Here is an 11,301-nt window from a genome sequence, read left to right as displayed (position 1 = left end):
AAAAAAAAAAAAAAAAAAAAAAAAGGACCAAAGAGGAAGAAAGATGGGCAAAAACATATTTAAGATTATGGCTTGCTTTCATTGGAAATTGAAATAAAAATGCCAGGGGGCATACTGAACCTGATTGATTAACTAATTCAATCTTCTTTTTAAACTTAAAGTCAACCCATTTAAAATTTAAATAAGAAGCTACCTTGTCCCTGAAAAATTGTTCTTTTCTTCTTTGTTTCCCAGAAATAATACCGGCACACGCATTTGCCCTCATGGAAGGTGCAAGAGTATTTTCCAGTTTATCACAAATACGGCAGGGCTCTCGAAAGAGTCCGTGCTGAGAGGCATTTGCTGGCATCTAAAACCCCATTCTTCGCCCTTAAACCAAGCAGAAACAGAACTTGGACGGATATCTGAGTACTATTTAGATGGGCTGGGAGATGATGCAGCAATAAAAACACAAAAGATTGAGATTTGCCTATAATTTAGTCGTGTTCTTCATGTATGTGAAGGCTCCTCTGAAAACCCATGAGCAGCAATTCTTGATGTTCACTGACCTCAACAAAAGAAAAATGAGCCTAAGCCACTGCATGGAGGAATTAGCTTAACTTTCAAGCTTTCTTTATTCAGCGAATGTTTATGAAGAATTGAACTTCTAATGAAGTTCTACACAATTATGATTCTATAACTTCTACTTCACAATTGATACTACAAATATTCACCAATTCTGAGTACCAACCACGTACCAAGTACTAGGATGGTGATACAGAAATGGATAAGAAATCAAGGTTTCTTTCAGGAACTCTTCACTTAGTGAAGGACACTGACTAATAAACAGTGCCCTCATTATCACGAGCACCCAGGAGGCCAGGGGAATGCAGCAAGGAAATAGATAAAGTGTGTGCCCGTTTGGTACAGGAGGACTGTCCAGCATTAGCATAAAAGTAGCTATGGATTATCTTTCTCTATACAAGATTGAAGCATTTTCTTTTACTGTGTTGGTTTTGGGAGAGTCTTTTCTAGGTCCAAACTAACTTTTAGAGTTTGGCTCGTTCCAAATGTAGAAGCAGAAAAGAATAATTTTCCTCCAACCTTTCGAAATTCTTTTGGCTGGGCTTATAATCAAATTAACCTAAGACAGATTAACAGAAGAAAACAACCAAATTCCATATGTATGTATATACAGAGATGCCATAATAATATGAGACCCAAGAATACACTGGACAGTTGAGGCTTATATGTCATTCTGGAACTGAGGAGAATGGGGCTTGTGGTTCAAAGAGCAGAAAAGCAGTTCACATGGAGATGAAAAGCAAATGTTTGGTAAATAAATGTTTGCTGGGTCATCTTTAACAATGGGACACAAAGAGGACTTTCGACAACTGGACCTTGCTACACTCCTCTCCATCTATCACACACAAGTTCATATTAAACTATAGTTATCTATGATAACATCTCTCTTCCTGGAGCAGATCCTCCAAGTTCTTTTTAGGCAGTTAGCGAGGAAGTCAAAGTTTTTTTCTGAGCCTTTTGTTTCTTAAAAATAACCAGCTTAAAATGGTCAATATCTCAAAAGGCATGTTTTAGTCTGGCTTACTCTGCTTCCCTCACAAAGTATATCATCTCTAAATTTTGTTCTTTGGGGCAGGTTAGTATAGCAGTTAAGAGGATGGGTTTGAAATCATACAGACCTGCATCCTCCTTAAAATAACCTGGGGAGGTTATTTAAAACCTCTAAGTCTTAGTTTCCTACTAAATAAGGTTGTTGTAATAATCAGATGAGCTTAAAACAAGGTGCTTGGCACATATTTGCAGTGATGGTGGTGTTGATGATGATGATGATGATGATGATGATGATGATGATGATGAAGGATAATGGGCTCCATACTTAAGCATTTACTCGCTTGGCTCTTTTAGGACTTATTGCTAATTACAAGTCTATTAAGAGTAGCCCTTCTCTCATACTTTATCACTAGTAGCTTTCCTATTATGACTTGTATTTCTCTCTCCTGCCTTGGATTCTTTCCATTCACCATTCAGAACTTTCAGACTTTTCTTTTCATAAAAGCACTCATGATTCTCTCCCTCAATTATTGTCATAGCAATTCCCAACTGACCACTGGCATTCGGAATGGATTCTTACTTTGCATCGTAATCATTCTCTCAATTGCCTCGTAAACAAACATTTCTCGTAATTGCAAAACATCTACCTAGAAAGTTGAGAGAAAGGAGTAGTGGCACTGGTTTCTTTTTTCACTGTTAATCAAAGAAAGACTGAAAGTGATGCTTTATGACTAAACTTTTGAAGAAATGACACTACTCAAGTTGATGAAGTCTTTGTCTGAATTCGATGGTTAGCATTAAGTACATACTTCCAAAATTCTGTGGGTTTTTTTGTCTTGACTAAATTTTTCATTTAATTTTCCAAGTGATTGAATTTTAAATTTCCAAGTAACTTTAAACATAGTGAAATATACTTTTAGATCTCATTTCTCAGTTCATTTGCAAATGTGAAACACAGCAATCAATTATCATCTTGATGACCAAAAAGGAGAAAATGTTCTGAGCAATCATGAACCAAAATCGATGGGAACACAAAGAAAAAAAATCCTATAACTATGTATAAAAGTACTGACAATGAAAAACAAAAATACGGACGTTTTGTTTGTCCAGTGAAGGGCAAATAAAAACTCACATCAGATAAGAAGAAGAAAAGATAAATGTAGGGAATATTCGTCTATCATAAAGCATTGAAATAAACACAGACTGTGATGAAGACTTATTCATACTCTCCCTCCTTCCACCAGTAAGATGAGTTTTTAAAATCATTTCAGAGAGTGAGCAGCTTTGCTGCTTCTTCCCCAGGTGCCTATCTTCTCTTACCTTTTGGGACCAGGTTAACTTGGGAGACAAGCTCAAGGGCTGTGTCTACAGAGCACCAGAATTGGAGGCTGAAAGGAAGAAGGCTGAAAGTGAGAAGGCTCAGTGCGTTGTGTGACTGTCCTCCAAAGATTTATTTGCCTGCTTTCATTTTGAATTACCTGACTTTGGGGATTGAGTAGAAGGAGCTCAGGTTTTCATGGAATCAAACAAAGGGAGCCAAGTAGCAGAACAAAAGACAACAAAGAAAGCAGATCTGATGATGGCCCAGGCAGCAATAATCCCCACCCTTTGCTGAATACCTGTTATATGCCCAGATGCCTGTAAAGGCTCATATCTTTACAAAGGCATTATTATATGCATTTTTAAAATTAGGAAACTGAGACTCAGAGAAGTGGTTTGCACAGCCACCTTCTCTCCACCACCCTGCAACTTCTCTCTGATATGACCTGTAGCTCTCTAATGGCACTTTGCCTTTTCCATGTTGTACTTTGGTTGTCTGTTTTAATTTCCTTATACTTCCTTATTCTTAAAATACATTTTAAAATCTTTTCATATCCTTTAGATCTAGTCCCTAACTATTGCTCAGTGATATGCATGATGAATGAATATTACAATTTAAGAATTTTGTCTAGAAAAGAGGTTTTTTTTCCTCCCAATCTATTTGTTCATTTATTTCTTGCTATGGATATTCTAGTTCTATAATGTTGAGTAGATCTTTTAACACTTCTAAGTCTTAGATAATTTATGACTAACATGGGAATAATACTACCATTTAAAAGAGTTATAGTGAGACATAAATAAAATTAATGCCTACACAAAGTAAGCAACAATAGAAATGATTACTGCAGAAGCTCTCCTATATATTAGGAGTGAAAATTGGTCAATTAACTGAAAATAGTAGAATAAAAAAGTAGGATCATTAAAAATCAATAACTTAAACATTTTTTACTTAAAACAAATTAATGTGTATTCATTTACCAATATCTTGATATAAGACTAAGGGCTTTGTTTTTTAGTATAGGTTCCCTTATTGGAGTTTGATGTTGTTTGTCATGTACACCCATAAGGACTCATCCAATAATTTCCAGTTTCTGTTCCTTTTAAATGGACTAATAAACTAATGATACTTGTGAAACTGAGTGAAGAATGCATTTAGATGTTCATGATTTTTTCTTACCAATCATTAACAATTGTCTCACACCTAATTTGATTGCAATATTTCAATGCAATGAATGAATTAACTTTTTTTCAAGTAATTCAAATGTATCTTCATAGAAATAGTTTTTTTATCACATCAATAGTTCATCAAACTATTAATACTACTTTAATAGTTTATGTAATATTTAACTAACTTGCATAATTATGATAACAAGTACATCTGACATAAACAAGTTTGCAGACCAATGCAACTTATCTTCAGTAAATAAACAACTGCCATAAGTATCAGTCAGTGTGTTTAGAGGAAACAGAGACCATTTGTTAATCTGAAGAGTCAATTATGAGAAGTTTCTGTTATATAAGTTTGTTATTACTGTCTATTCTCTCTTAGCCCACAGCCTACGACACAATATATTAAATACTATAGTCAAAAGAAGGAGGAATGCTGAGTTTTACAGTCTTGGATCAGTTAATAGGTTACTGATGCTGCTGTAATCTCCAGTGTCACTTCTAATAACAAGAGAAAATGCAAAGGAAGGCAGATGGAAAGGTAAAGGCAGTGTCTTTCTCACCTTCATCCTTCACCCCCTTCTCTTTTCTAGCTACTCAAGCTCTCTGCATCCATGCCTATATCTATTTTCTCCCACATACACATATTAGCCATTTCTTTTCTTAAATAAAACAAGTCAACTGTCCACAAATACTAAAACCTGGTTTTATTTTCGTGTGTGTGTTTATTGATTTTTTTTAAATTAATTAATATTTTTTAATTGAAGAAATGATTTATATTTTTTTCCCCTATCTACCTCCCTCCTCTCCCTTCTCTGCTACCCTCTGGTCTAAAACCTGGTTTTAGCCACATGTGACCATCCATGCCTCTTACCAGGCCCTTGGGGAGCCAGCCCCATTCACTGAGCCACACACTAATCTTGTCTAATTTCTCAGACCCAATGAGAATGCCTTAGTGTCTCATTGTAAATTAAATATGCTTTCCACCATGTAGCTACCATAAAATGAAACACAATTTCAAAGAATAGATATATTCATCCCCTGTGAGCTTATTACTTAATGTGAAATGAGAGATTTTCGGTTAGTCTTACTGGAGTCCCATGAATGACATATAATTCTTCAAATCACATCATGTGAACTATGATTCATCTCTTCTTGTATTTGTGCAGTGGTTCTAACTAATTACACTAGAACATTAAAATATGACTCTTGTTAGTAATACTTTCCCCAATCAGATATAAGAATGAAACTTTAAGAGATATTCTCAACAAGGTATTGCTTTCCCCTCTTCTCTTCAATCCATGATTTTCTTAAAAATATATACCCATAGTAAATTAGAAAGACATTTGAAAAGATCAACAGAATTTACACAAACTCTTAACTAGACCGATCCAGAAAAAAAAAAAGAGAGAAAATTTAAATTTCTAAAATCAGGAATGAAAAAGGATACATCAATATTGATCTTACAATAATTAAAAGAATTACAAGAGAATACTATAAACAACAGTATACCAACAAATTAGATAATGGACAAATTCCTGGAAAGATGCAAACTACCAAAACTGACTCCCTGTCCTCAACATGTTTCAAATCCCCTTCTCTTGTTTTAATGGAATTGGACTTTTTTTTCCAAAGGGATCTTAGATAGGAAATATTTTTTAAGAAGCAGTTTAGGGAGTGTAGTTTTCTTTTCATTATTTAGGTTTCTTAATGAAGCCTTATGAGCAATTGACCAACAGCCACTCGACTCAAACTGCTTCCCCCTGCCTCCCTCAGACCTGACTCGAGTTCAGGGATTTCTCTTTTCTCTATTTCCAGCCCCATCTGAAAATGTCCAAAGCTGTACTTTTCTTCTCTGGGCTTAGCAATTACCTTACTTCCCCAAAGTAATTACCTTAACTTAGCAATTACCTGTTTAAGCCAGATCACATTAGAGCATCACCCCTGTTGGGCAGTGGGAGGGAAAATTGATGGCTGTGTTAAAGTAAAATCCTCATTGGCCCCATGGGATGGACAGCTGGCAGGGCTCTGAGTTATGGTGGTGTGTAGAGTCCCTCAGAGTAGAGAGATGAAGTTCTGGTTCATCTTGCAAAGAGATTCTAGGTATTGGCGGACAGGTTGAGGATTTCATCAGTTTCCACCCAAACTCTCCCAGCTGCTCCCTCTTGAACTTGAAGACGTGACCTCTTTTCCCATCCCTGTTCTCCATCCTCTTCTCCCCCAATAGGAATCCTTTTCTAGCCTGAGGGATGGATGGAGTGATATTTCAGGAAGCAGAGGAGTTGAGAAGTTGAGAATCCTTTATTTTGTGATTCTGTTTAAGCCACTCTTCTCTTTACTTCTTCCAAGGCTCGGGCTTTTGCAATTCAAAAGCAGAAAGAGACTTTTTTCAGTGTTTTCAAACTGGCATTTTTTTGCCTGGAGTCAAGAGTTCATCATGCCTAGCTCTTCTAGGAAGAGAAGGGGATGAGACAAGCAAAACAGGGAAGTAAAACCAATGGGAAGGGGCAGGGAGGGAGCAGTGATTAATATTTCCAAGACATCACCATTTTAGACCTACAGCCACAGCATGCTGGCTCAGCCTCCTCCTCTTCCTCCTACATCTTTTGGTGGCCCCTAAAACCTTTATGAAGGACCTTCTGAAAACCTAGGCACAAAACACTGCCCACAATGACCTGAGATTTTACTTAACATTGGATTTTGCCTTTGTGGGAAACATTGTAATATGACCACTGCAGGCAAAAATCAGCTTCCCACAATGAACTGGAAAAACCCAGATTCCTTTCAGTGAAAAAACAAGTATAAGATGTGCACTGGTACAAAAGCTAACGGTCCCTGCCTGCCCCTGCCACCTTTACCGTTCTGCATTCAGTAGAAATTAATCCCCTCCTTTCTGCTTCCAGCAGTGGGAGAAAGTTTAGCTAAGAAAGCACATGATTTGAGCAGAGTTATGGAATGGACTATGCAGTTTGTAGAGAGGAAGGGAGTTGCTTTGGAAAAGACACAGATAGTACTTAGAAAGAAGATGGTGAGAAGCCTCCCCAGGAGCAAGGCCAACGTCCCTCTAGTCACTGGGAATAGAATAAGACAGGACATCTCTTATCTGCTCCTGAGTAAGGATGGTAAAGACCAGCACAATTAGTCAATGCTTGAGATGCCCTATTGGGCATACCTCCCCTCCCTTGCCAAGATTGAGGTGAGATAATTGGCCAGGATCTTACAGTATCTCAAAACACAGAAATGCAAATCAAGCTTCTCAGATAGAGCTGCCTAGGTCTCTCATAGTCCTTGGTCCCCATGATGACAACTCAGCTGCTTTGGCATGGTGTCTTTCTCTGGGTTAATGTATTGGAATTTAAAATTTTGGGTCATGGTTCCTATGGTGAGCAGTAAATTTGCGCCTTTGTTAGAGCCACCACATTTCCAGGTCCCCATGTTTCAGCAGCATAGCCCAATTAATATACACGACAACAACAAAAGAGTCTAATAAAAGAAAAAGACTTTTACCCCCATATAGTGCTTAATATTTCAGGAGATTCATGGAGTATTTGAATTGGAGCCCCGGCTTTAGAGTTTTGATTCTCTTTAAAGCCTCTTGGGACCAGAGATCTGAGATCAGACCCTGGTATAAATATTAAATCTTACTTCCCCAAAGGCCAAGTGCAAGCTGCACCCTTCCCAGGTCCACTCACCTGATAGGCCATTTCACATCCTTTAATCACAAGATCAAATGCCTACTCCCTCCTCCCACAGGCGGAAATAGCTACTACTGCCTATGTCCTCCATGATACATACTTTGGTGTGTATCATGTCAGTATACAAATCTTACAGAGGCTATTTGTTCTCCCCAGCACTCATTCTCCCCTCCTTCCTTTTACTAATAGAGTTTCCAGTTTTATTTGGAGATATAGTTACTCCTTTTCAGACTACATTTTCCTTTCTCCCTTGCAGCTAAAGTAGCCATGGTGACTACTTTCTGGACAGTAGAATAAGAGTAGAAGTGATATATGCAACTTTCCTTAAAAAAGAAACTAATTTCTCTTCACTTTCTTGTATCTACTTCCCAAGGACTGCAATGGGATCATGGTGCTTACATGGTAACTTCAAATACATAGACAAGAACAACATCTTAGGAAATGGACGAGTAGGCTGGGTTCCTAATGAATGAACTCATGAAGTTGCCTACCACATGGATTATCTACTATGGTGAGCAGTAAATTTGCGCCTTTGTTAGAGCCACCACATTTCCAGGTCCCCATGTTTCAGCAGCATAGCCCAATTAATATACACAACAACAAAAAAAGATTCCTATATTAAATTCCAAAGTCTCCTGTGAGTGATTAGTAAACGGTTTACCTGTGGGTAAGCAAAAGTAGGTACCATTTTCCCTTTTCTTGAAAAGCTTCTGGAAGTGACTTTGCCCAGAGTCACGTAGTCTGGCAAGAAATAGACCTCTCACTGCTTGTTTTTTAAGGAACACTCGCTGCTTCTCTGTGGCAAGTCCATGAGCGCTGTCCCTCAGAGTCACTTTTAATGTTGACGTTGTATATTTAGGTTGGGAAATTACAGGACACCAGTGCTGTTCTGGGGGACTCAATTGACCCAGAAGTGCTGGGTACTAAGAGGGCGGGGAAGATATGATTGAGGGCTTTTACCGATTTCCCCCGTTGTCTGGGTTTGAGCTCAGACATGGCAATCAGCACGGCGATTGTATAGGAAGTGTTATGTAGGAAGATAGGAGCCCACCCCAAGAGAAGAAAACCTGTGTAGGGCCATAGGCCAGGCCTCAGGATGGTGTCACTTAATCCATATTTTTCTCCGTGGGGCACTGTGCCTGCCATTAGGGTTGTGAGCAGGATCCTGCCATGAATCTGCTGAGAAGGGCCTGAGAGAGAGACCATGAGCTCCAGATAGACCCACAGCTGCTCCAGATGCCCACAGAAGTGGCAGGATCTGCAACCATTGCCAGAAGCCATGCCACTTCCCCCAGGAATGAATACTCTTGTTGACATTTTTATCGACATTTAGGCATGTCCCTACATCAAAATACTTGCTTTCTGGCAAAAATGTCTTCAGCAAAGAATGAAGACAAAGGTTCATTTTTGTTACATCCAAAGACCAAGGCTAAAATCTTGTAGAAGCAAAACAGCTTTGACATTTCAAACTTTGCCCAGAAAGAACACAGCGACAGCAAGGCATGGGGCTGAAGACGTAAGGGGTAAGGAGGAAAGGGAAATGAAAGAAGAGCCACAACAAGGAAAATATTATGCTCCTGGAAATGAAACTTTACGATGCTGGGACTCCCCCTTAGAGCCCCAGAGGCTGACTCAGCACACACTGATAAAATGCTAAACACGGTTCATTTAAGACTCGAGCAAAGTTAGACTTCCCTACAGCCAGCCTCACCTCCTTGACACCCTTGGATGGTTTTATTTCTCTTTCTCATGGCTTTTGGGAGTCCCCACTCACTCCACTGAGCTGGCCTGGGTGTCTTTTTTTTCCAGCAGAAGGCAGGGGTCCAAGATTGTTTTTCATGTTATGGATAAAATCTAATTACTAAAGAAGGTAAGTGACAGTAGGAAAGGAAGCAGTTAATACAGTGTTTTGAAACTTTCTGAATATTTTCAAATACCGGATCTAGCCCAGGATGTTCCTATAGCAATAGATACGGCTTATTATTATTATTATTATTATTATTATTATTATTATTATTATTACTGCTGTGTAGTTGTTTCGTTTTAGCATCTTTCAAAATTTAATCTCGAGATGAGTAACTTTTCAGTCTTTCTCATTTATAACAAATTAATGAATCATTAAGGGCTAGTCTATAAGCTTCATCTGAAAACTGATTCAGAGAAATACTTTTGCTCTGAAAATATTCTGTTTCCCAAAAGTGATGAAAGAGATAATGCACTGGTATCTGACCCATTAACTTTATAATTTCTGTCAAGAATGGAAATGAAATTTCTGTTCCTAAGAGTCCAGATAGTGAAGCTCAATAAGAAGTTCAGATGCTCAGCCCAGAAAAATTTTTGTCCTTAATTGATTGGGGAAAAGAAAGAAAACATGGGACTTCTTGGGGCAGACTTTTACCAAGTCAACAAACAACAAGCAACCAAATTGAGTCCACACACTCCTCCAACTCTAACATTCCAGAATCTCAAATCTAGATAAAGGGCCATTTATCTGAGCTCTTTAGGACACTACCAGTTATATACAAAGGGCCCATAACTTATTATGGTATGAAAATAAAGGGAAGATCTTCTTTATGTGCTTTGTCTCTTTAACAAATAGTCTGAACCATCACAAAAAAAAGAAAAGAAAAGGAGGGAGAAAGGGAGGAGGAGGGAGGAAGGAAGGAAGGAAGGAAGGAAGAAGGAAGGAAGGAAGGAAGGAAGGAAGGACAGAAGGATGGAAGGAAGGAAAGCAATGAAAGAAGGAAGAAGGAAGGAAGGAAGAAAGGAGGGAGGAGGAAGGAGTGGGGGAGGGAGGAGGGAGGGAGGAGAGAGGCATGACTGATTGGGAGCCTTTTAATTATACTCACCAGCACCACAGTGCATGAGAAACAATCAAATGTCTTTCTTTTTTTTAATGATTCAACACATCATAGCAACTTACAATACTAAAGGAAGACAACATATAAAAGAGGGAAGAGAAAAGGTAGTGACTAAAGGAAGCGATGAGAGAAGAGATGTATACTTCAACCAAGCTGCCTCATCAAAGGACTTGCTTTGCCCATGCTCTAAGGCAAGGTTCGTGATTTCTTGGTTGGAGACTCAGGGGTCCTGAGTGTCTTTCCTGATCTGCTTTTCTCATCTCTCTACTTTTCTCATGGGCAATAATGACAAAGCAGTATAGTAAAGCAATAATGACAAAGCAGTATAGTAAATGTCTCTCATCTAGGGACGGGTGGAGCGAAGCGGGTCTTCCTTGCTTTTCTAAGTTTCCAAAGGACTAACAAGACCTGGGTGAAAAAAGTAGAGAAGGCACCATTGTTCCCCCATCACCTCTAGAAGGAATGGCGAGCCTTCTCATTTCTTTGAGCATGGGGAGCTTTATTTAGTTTTCTCTCTGAGGTCCTTCGGCATCTCCTGCCCCACCCAAAGAGAGCAAGCACACCAGTGGAAATCCCCTGAGCAAACTAGCACATGCTGTATCAAAATATTGTGTCTTGGCTTTGTTCTTTTACATCTTCACAACTAAAGGAAAGAGATACAATCAAAATGATCGTCCACTTAAATGATAAACAAGAGCATTTAA

Source organism: Pteropus medius, unplaced genomic scaffold, assembly GCF_902729225.1.
Source record: "Pteropus medius unplaced genomic scaffold, Ma_sr-lr_union100, whole genome shotgun sequence".
Taxonomy (NCBI): domain Eukaryota; kingdom Metazoa; phylum Chordata; class Mammalia; order Chiroptera; family Pteropodidae; genus Pteropus; species Pteropus medius.
The sequence above is the reverse complement of the archived record's forward strand: the minus strand, read 5'-3'. Positions refer to the sequence as shown.